At 35.7% G+C, this 9,484-nt stretch overlaps 1 long non-coding RNA gene across 1 annotated transcript; it reads left to right on the top strand.

Moving 5' to 3' along the window:
• Positions 1-10: 10 nt before the first annotated feature.
• On the top strand, positions 11-8,917 carry LOC128546766 (uncharacterized). Its single transcript, XR_008366167.1, has 2 exons — positions 11-7,820; positions 8,098-8,917. It is a non-coding gene; the product is annotated as an uncharacterized LOC128546766 (long non-coding RNA).
• Positions 8,918-9,484: the final 567 nt, after the last annotated feature.

Here is a 9,484-nt window from a genome sequence, read left to right as displayed (position 1 = left end):
TGGGGGGGGGGGGGTATTTTTTGAGATTCAGAGTTCAACTTTTGTTTTCTCTCAGAGATATTTTACAGCATACATGCTTGGTGTGAAATTTCAACATGTAACAACACACACCTGATTCCGAAAACTGACCAAATTAATTGCTCTCTTGCAATTCATGCTGGGGGTAATGGCCATTAAATTTCCATGTTATAGCTGTAAGCAGATAACTGATAAAAGTTGCCTGGAGAACCAAGTCGGCCCTTTAAGCCTAATGGAATATCGAAGAAACTGTTAGCGAACAGCATGGATCCTGACCAGATTGTGCGGATGCGCAGGCTGGTCTGGATCCATCCTAATCGCAAACCCACTTTATTGGTTTTCCTATGGCACGACTCAAAATATTCACAAATATTTTATTTTATTATTTCCAAATTTCTTTGACGGAAATCGTTCATCATCTTGCAAAACATATTTCATGTTTAATGGCTAGTGGGTTTTTCCCAAAAAACATAACTTTCTAAAAATAAAACTGACTTGTAGCTCTTGTTACAATAAAACTGTATACACAATGATTCATGTCTTCCCTTACAGAAGAAAAAGGCCTGCTGCGTACTCTTGCTGTGTACATACAGCGTATATGATGCGTACATGATGTGTACTGAAATCAATAGTACGCAGGATATACACCGCACATACACCGATAGTACGTTTGTAGTACACTTTTGACATGCAAATGAGCTCTGCCGCGTACTACTTGCTGCGTACATGCTGTGGACTACATAGTACACAGGATGTACGCTGGAGGAATTTAGTATGCGAGAAATAGTACGCAGCATGTACGCGGCACATACACTTTTCACATGCAAATGAGCCTGCGGTGTACTACCCCTGCGGCGTACATGCTGTGTACTCCTGCGGCGTACATGCTGTGTACTCCTGGCCCGAGTCCTGCGGCGTACATGCTGTGTACTCCTGCTGCATACATGCTGTGTACTCTTGTGGCGAAACTGCTGTGATAATGTAAATTCCTTACCCCACCAACTTTCGTATGCAAATGCTGATCATTTGGACAGAAAAAAACAGAAAAAAAGATAAGTGACATGCATCAATAAGTATTTACCCTTACCAAAATAATGTAGATTGATGTTATCAAATAAATCAGTATGCTTTTCTCCATCCACTTATCAATGAAATAAATCAATTTTTGTAGCATGTAATTTGGTAAACATTTGAAGAAAATGGCGTAACTGCATCAAGGGGAAACAACTTTAATGCAACTAAATATAAGTGTTATGATTTATTATTGACGATGTGTGCGTAGTATGTATTTATTTTGATTAAAATCCATCTGAGAACAATCTAGGACTGGAATTATATAAGCATTTATACACTTTTACGTCCGTAAAAAGTAGCGCACCAATAAATTTTGGATTGATTTTTTCCAATGGGGCAAGCGCAATTAGCCAAAAACGTTCTGAAAATATACAAGCGGCAAATCCGATGAACAACTTTTTAATTTGGTGAGGCCTTAATGAGTTAACATAATGAGCATTAAAGCCTTTATAAAACATGATAGAGTGGTGTTTTGCTTAAGAGTATTCAAATAACAGTGAGAGCTATTAATTCTTCTCATTCGGGCGCTGTTGAGGCATTATCTTGGTAATTATTTCATGTATTACAAAATGTAATGCAACGAAGTTCAAATAAGGCTTTTCAATTATCCAAGTTAGAAAGCTCCAGGATTAATTCAAAATGAAAAAGAATATATTTTTACACTGCATGCAAGGTGCAGCTCAGAAATCACTAAGATGTAAGCTTCACAAATGAACATTGCAAATAGTTTGGCAAATTTTTATTGTTCAGAATACCGGTAATCTGAACTATTCTATGCTATTAAGATAAAAGTTACTCGGAAATCAAGTTCTTGCTTCCAAAAAAAAAAAAAAATGTACAAATCCTTCCTGCATGAAGTCCCTCCTGCGTATATGAAGTTTACTTCAGACTTTAACTTATAAAAAAAAACTAAGTATAAATGCCAAAAGAAATTGTACAAGTCTTTCCCGCGTATATGAAGTGTACTGCACAAATTTCAAAGTATCTGCGGTGTACATGCAGTGTACTATTTTCTTGTACAAGTCCCTCCTGCGTACATGCAGTGTACTCCTGAAATTTTCAGAGTCTGTGCTGCGTACTTGAAGTGTACTAGTGACCTCCTGCGTACATGCTGTGTACTCGTCGAAATAGTACACGGCATGTATGCGGCATGCGGTGTATGTAAAATGTACTCCTCTGGCGTACTACTGTGTTCGCGGCATATACACAGCAAATACGCAGCATGTACGCCACAGAGGCTTGCTTCTGTAAGGGTTCATTTAAATTTCATAAGTTTTTATACAGTTAGACCTATTGTTACTTTCAAACATTAAAGCAGCAATGCCTCCAGATTTGGCTAAAAAATATTCTTTCTTTCAAATTGAAGCTTGGTCATATTATGAATACTATAATATGATTTTTTGTTTCTAAAATATTTTAAAAGTTCCAAATCAAGAAAAAAAAACCGACCGCGTCGGAAATGGAACCCCGGACCGCCGCGGCAATAAATAAATTTTCCTTTCATCGTAACCAATAACGCTATACCACACATGATACACAGTGCTTTCTTACTTGTAGGTGTCAACTGGATTCTTGATACCGGTATTGTCGGTGTTTTATATTCCATTTTAGTTACCTTACTATCTTAGGCAGTCAAATTCCATAATAAATGTTTTAGAAACAATGATAGGAAATATGTAAATACACTTTCATGTTGATCTTGTTAATAAAATATATGAATTACCTATACATTTTATTCTCCATTTTTGCACATTTCTTAAAGGAATCACAATCTAGTTTAATACTCACATAAAACTTGTATCTTGTTAATGGAGCAGCAGAGTTTATTTTCTCTCAGCTCAACATCTGGCTGGAGTTTTAAGCCTCATTTATCACCTTGTGGTCAGTGGCAATGGCATAACACTGACTTGTTCATTGGGCAATAAACCTTTGTACTGTTAGGACACTGATGAATCCTCATCGAGGTTATGTAAGCCGAAATCGCATTTTATAAGTCTGTTGAGATAAGCCACAGTAAAAGGGAGCTACAGAAAATTTGATATATATTTTTTATAAAAAATGAATAAATAAATGAGAAATGTTTAATCTCAACAGACTGAGATAAGCCACAGTAAAAGGGAGCTACAGAAAATTTGATATATATTTTTTATAAAAAATGAATAAATAAATGAGAAATGTTTAATCTCAACAGACTGTGTAAGTCTACTGCATTGTTTGTTTAATGGTATTTTTGTATATTAGAGATATGGCTTTATTATATAATCAGTATTACATACAGTATGCAACTTGCAATTTGTGTATAACAGCACCACTGCTTTGATAGAAAATGTAATGAATTAGCGAGGTTGATATATTTGTTAGGCCTAGAAAATGTAATGAATTGGCAAGGTTGATATATTTGTTAGGCCTAAAAAATATTGCTTGTTAGCTCACCAGTCACAAAGTGACAAGTTGAGCTTTTGTGATCGCGCAGCGTCCGTCGTCCGTGCGTGCGTCCGTCCGTCCGTAAACTTTTGCTTGTAACCACTCTAGAGGTCACATTTTTCATGGGATCTTTATGAAAGTTGGTCAGAATGTTCATCTTGATGATATTTAGGTCAACTTCGAAACTGGGTCACGTGCGGTCAAAAACTAGGTCAGTAGGTCTAAAAATAGAAAAACCTTGTGACCTCCCTAGAGGCCATATTTTTCAATGAATCTTCATGAAAATTGGTCAGAATGCTCACCTTGATGATATCTAGATCAAATTCGAAACTGGGTCACGTGCGGTCTAAAACTAGGTCAGTAGGTCTAAAAATAGAAAATCCTTGTGACCTCCCTAGAGGCCATATTTTTCAATGGATCTTCATGAAAATTGGTGAGAATGTTCACTAATAGGGTCTTAACACTTGGTTTTGCGCTAACTCTGTGATTCCAGCAGGTATGCAAATTTTGATTCCATACCTCATGTTTTTATTTCGATGTAAATGAGATGTGAAACTACAATTTGTAGTCCTGTTTGGCGCCATATAACCTATACTGTGTTGGTGCGCCGTAAAACCCAAATAAATAAATAAATTTCCCAAAGCCATAAAAACATTAGGGTCGTTGCAAATTTTTAGGGTAGGTCAAGATACTGGAAAAAAAAATTAAGGCCTTATGGAGAATATCTTTATTGTGTAACCATTGAGATTCAATATGGAAGGAGACTGGATAGCCAATGTATTTGTATAACTTTCAATCATTTGTGACAAGTTGATGTCATCACAGACCAAAGGTGCCAGACCAAACAGGAAATTATATTTAGATTTTAAAAAGCACAATGTCTTACATATTTACATATGTTTATTATTTTCATGTATTGTTTCTGTGTGGAGGGTACAAATGAAATTACAATAACAGCAGCACATTTTTTATGAGATTGTTATAAAAGCATGTTGTATGTTTGTTGTAAAACATATACTGCCCACGGATGCCCATTGAACAATTTTGATTTTTTTGTTTGTTTAAGTGATTTTGCCTGCACATTGATCATGGTCTGCACTGTTTACTATACAGTCAGTAAATTTTAGTGAACAGCCGCCCTTTGAAAAATAAGTGGTACTGCCCAAGTTGAATGATGGACCAGTCCATTTTGGTAATATAGCAGGATAAAGGTTAAGAAATGTTTGATCATGAACATTGATCTGAATCTGTAGCAATTTCTGTAATATATAAAATATTTCAATCGAGATTAAGTTTTCTAAAGTAGAAAATATTTGAAATTGTTTGGTGCCAGCAGGGTATTACTTGGGGCATTACTGTTAGATTTTTCTTTGTTACAATATATTCGTTTTATCTTTCTTCAGTTTGATTTATGACTTCTTTATACAAGATTAAATGTTTCACTAATGATACTGTTTTTATATGCACAAGAAAACAACAATTCAGTATACAATTGCATTTCAATGAGTGTAGCAGTTCTATCATGCTCTTTGACAAGAAAGTGTTGTATCCATTTATTTTTTTAGCACACAAGTTTAGATCAGAACGTCGTGGTATTTGTTCATTTGCAGTCTAGTCATTCTTCATCATTTTGATGTAAAGTCAATACAAACATACTGTACAAGTTTTACACTAGAGATTTGATGTGTGTGATTTTTGAAGAATATTTGTTTGCAGTTGCTTGCTTTTACTCAGTTTGTACATTCACTTGTTTCCTATAAACTTTTAATATATTGTTTTCTATAATCTGAATTTTTTTTTACTTTATGTTAAGTGTGTGTTTAGAAGTATTCAATAATTTTGATTCCATACCTCATTTTTGTCTCGCCCACTTTTAATGGAAGTGATACTATGCGATCCAAATTCCAGAGGTGACGGCGTTTGCGGCGACAATGGTGCCAACAATTGGAAATAACTCAAAAACTGTTTCATATATTTTAAACCTTGTAGGATGTTTTAGAAACTAATTTTACACCCTCATGGTGAGTCCTGGCCCTCTAGTGACCTTTACCTTGAAGAAGTTATCATTTTTAGATTTTTTTACGCTTTTGAAAATCCATAAAACTGACAGTTTCTAAAAAACTATTACATTATATTGCTTTGAAACCTTGTAGAAGATGGCTCAAAAACTCATTTTACATTCCCATGATGAGTTCTGAAATCCCCCCCCCCCCCCCCCCCCCCACCGCCCCAGTAACATTGACCTTAAAGAAATTAGCACATTATTTTTAACGCCTTTCAAAGTTCTCAAGAATGATAATTTCTCAAAGACCGTTACATATATTGCTTTGAAACATTGTAGGCTGGTTCAAAAACTCGTTTAACTTCCCCATGGTGAGTCTTGCTCCCCTAGTGACTTTGAAAATTCGCAAAAATGACAATTTTGAAAATAATTGTTACAGATATAGCTTTGAAACTTTGGAAGATGGTTTAAAAACTCATTTTGCACCTATTTCATGAGTCAAAGCTCTTGTGGGCGAGACACTCCAGTAGTGGCCTTGTATTTCAGTGTAAATGAGGTTTGATTTTTTTTATGTTTGGCATCATATAGCCTGTACTGTGTTTGTACGCCATAAAATCTAAATGAACTGGCCCCGTGTTCACAAAACATTTTTCAATCTCAGCTGAGTTTGAGTTTGAAATTTTAATAACAGTTTTACTAAAACTTCAAGCTTAAATTCCAAACGAGACTGACCATCAGTACCGAATAATTATTTTAAAATAGTTATTAACTTAAAATTTAGTCTTAAACATGCTATTTAGATATAAATAAGAAATTAAGTTTCATTATCAAACTCAGCTGAGACTGAAAATATCTTGTGAACACGGGGCCAGAGCAATAATACTTGCATACATCTGCAGTTTTTATTCTCAGGCCATATTGAATTTCATGTACTATGTTGCTTTCAGTACAATATTGTTGTTTTAATTGTACATATTCTTTTTGTTTACAAATAATATGAAAGGTTTCTTCCCATTCATATGCATTTTTTTCTGTAGATCCTTCTATATACCTCTAGTTTGGAAGTATTTATCTTTAAAGTGATGAAGGGAAATCAGTTGAAAATAACTTGTTGAGAGAGGATTGAAGGCTGCAACAGGCTTTTATCATTTTTAACTGTTATGTATATCTCCGAGTGTCAGACTAACTTGTTTTGTGTTTGTGTGTATTTTTTTGTAGTTATACTTTGTGAGTTATTATGGTATTTTGTTATGTTATTAGATATTGTTGATTATTGTTCTTCTATATGGTATAGGCTATTAGGTGAATATGGTATAGGTTATTAGGTGTATATGGTATAGGCTATTAGGTGTATATGGTATAGGTTATTAGGTGAACGTATGTGATTATATGCTAAATAAGACACGAAGGAACTGTTCCTCTAAAAGCATTTACATGGTGAAGTTTTCAGCTTTAAGAACTAAAACTTTATGGCTTTGCCCTGCTTAATTTAGAATTCATAGCTTTGTTTTAAAAATGACTTACTCTTTTTACTTGGTTTCATGTAAGTTTAAAAGTGTATATTTTAGACAGATGTAACATAGATCTTTATTTGAAGCTTTAAAATATCAGATGTTTATAAGCATATCAGTCCATATCTCGTTTTGTGTATGTGTGTAATTTCATATCATTAACTTGCGAGTACTGAGGATTGTTGTGGACAAACTGGAAGGCAATATTTCGGAGCGATCATATGTTATTGTCTGGAAGTCATTAGGTTTAATAGGACATAGGTCAATGTCATAATTTCTTTTATCAGTGCCAGGGGAACCTTGGTTTACATTCATCACAGGGCTTATGATCATTACTGTGATCAGTAAATGACTTGGTATGTTAACAGTCAAGGTCACTATAAGACTGGAGTATTTTTAAGGGCAGTGGATAAAAAAGACCGTCATATAACAGTATTTGACAGTCACAGGTTAAGTTACATAAAGGACAAGGGCAGAATAAGACCGATACAGTTTCAGTTTTCGTTTCTAAAATACCTTTTAATAGTTGGATCAATTTTTTTCCAATAAATCACATTGCTGATTACACACCAAGTTTACATTAAGATAGAGTTTCTTGTTATGCCCCCGAAGGGAGGCATATTAGTTTTCAACTGTCCGTCCGTTCGTTCGTTAGTTAGTTAGTTCGTCACAACGTTAACTTTTTGCATGAAGGCACTTTACTCGCAAACCACTGCACCCAGGACCTTCAAACTTCACATGCTGATAGTACTTATTGAGTACACCACCCCTACTGACTTTGGGGTCACCAGGTCAAGGTCACAGGGGCCAACGTTAACTTTTTGCATAAAGGCACTTTACTCGCGAACCACTGCACCCAGGACCTTCAAACTTCACAGGCTGATAGTACTTATTGAGTACACCATCCCTACTGACTTTGGGGTCACCAGGTCAAAGGTCAAGGTCACAGGGGCCAACGTTAACTTTTTGCATGAAGGCACTTTACTCGCGAACCACTGCACCCAGGACCTTCAAACTTCTGATAGTACTTAGTGAGTACACCACCCCTACTGACTTTGGGGTCACCAGGTCAAAGGTCAAGGCCACAGGGGCCAACGTTAACTTTTTGCATGAAGGCACTTTACTCGCGAACCACTGCACCCAGGACCTTCAAACTTCACATGCTGATAGTACTTATTGAGTACACCACCCCTACTGACATTGGGGTCACCAGGTCAAAGGTCATGGTGCTGCGGGGGCATTTGTCACCATTAGTGACAGCTCTTGTTTTTGTCAAACGTTTTAGACACAATTCTTATTCGATAACTCAAACTCTTGTAAGCCCCATGTAGTTCTAAGGCAACTTGTGTATCCACTGTCTTACTTTTGCATGATCGGGGGCTATTGATAGGGTCTGATAACTTGGTTTTGCTGTATCTCTTTGATTCTAACAGTTATGAAAGGTTTGTCATACCTCATATTTTAGTTAAATGTAGTTTGGATGTGGAACCAATATTTAGTTCTGTTTGGCGCCCTCTAATATGCCTTATGTTGGTGCACCATAAAGCTTTTGAGTATTATTTTAAAGACATTGAATAAGATGTTATAAGTTTTCAAACTTATTTTATGAATGGTGTTACAGGGATGATTGAACTTTATATATTTTATCTAAATTATTTGAATTAATATCCAAAGATAGAAATCTGTTATGAATTTTATGATCTTTTTTTCTTTGGTACTGTCTCTTGTTATATTTATAAACAATGCAATTTCACGTAGCCAAATCTGCTTTATTGCTCACTGTATTCTGTTGAATCATGTTTCACTTATGTACAACCTGTCTATTTATTCAATGAACGATCTTTGTTGGCTTGAAAAGAAATATTTTGTAATACACTCCTATATTGTATATACGTGTTTGTATTTAATGACTAAACAAAACGTGTGTTCTCAAACCATGATTATATTCAAAACTTGGTAACTTACTCACTGAGGGGGGCTCAGTGGCAGAGTGGTTAAGTTCGCTGACTTCAAATCACTTGCCCCACATCGACGTGGGTTCGAACCTCACTCGGGGCGTTGAATTCTTCATGTGAGGAAGCCATCCAGCTGGCTTATGGAAGGTCGGTGGTTCTACCCAGATGCCCGCTCATGATGAAATACTAGTAATGCATGGAGGGGCACCTGAAAATCGCCGTATGTCAGACCAATAATTGTGTCGATGCGACGTTAAACCCAACAAAATAAAATAAAAACTTACTCACTGAACCCTATGTGGTTTTTGGACGATATGTGTATGAAAAGAATTGGAACCATTGTCTTACCCTTACACTTAGTTTTGCTGTGATTCAATCAGTTTTAATTCCATACTTCATTGTTTCATTTACATGGTAATGAGATGTGAAACCAACATGTTTAGTCCTGTTTGGCGTCATATAACCTTACTGTGTTGGTACGCCGTAAAACCAAAATCAAA

This window comes from Mercenaria mercenaria, chromosome 1 (assembly GCF_021730395.1).
Source record: "Mercenaria mercenaria strain notata chromosome 1, MADL_Memer_1, whole genome shotgun sequence".
Classification (NCBI taxonomy): domain Eukaryota; kingdom Metazoa; phylum Mollusca; class Bivalvia; order Venerida; family Veneridae; genus Mercenaria; species Mercenaria mercenaria.
The sequence above is the reverse complement of the archived record's forward strand: the minus strand, read 5'-3'. Positions and strand labels throughout refer to the sequence as shown.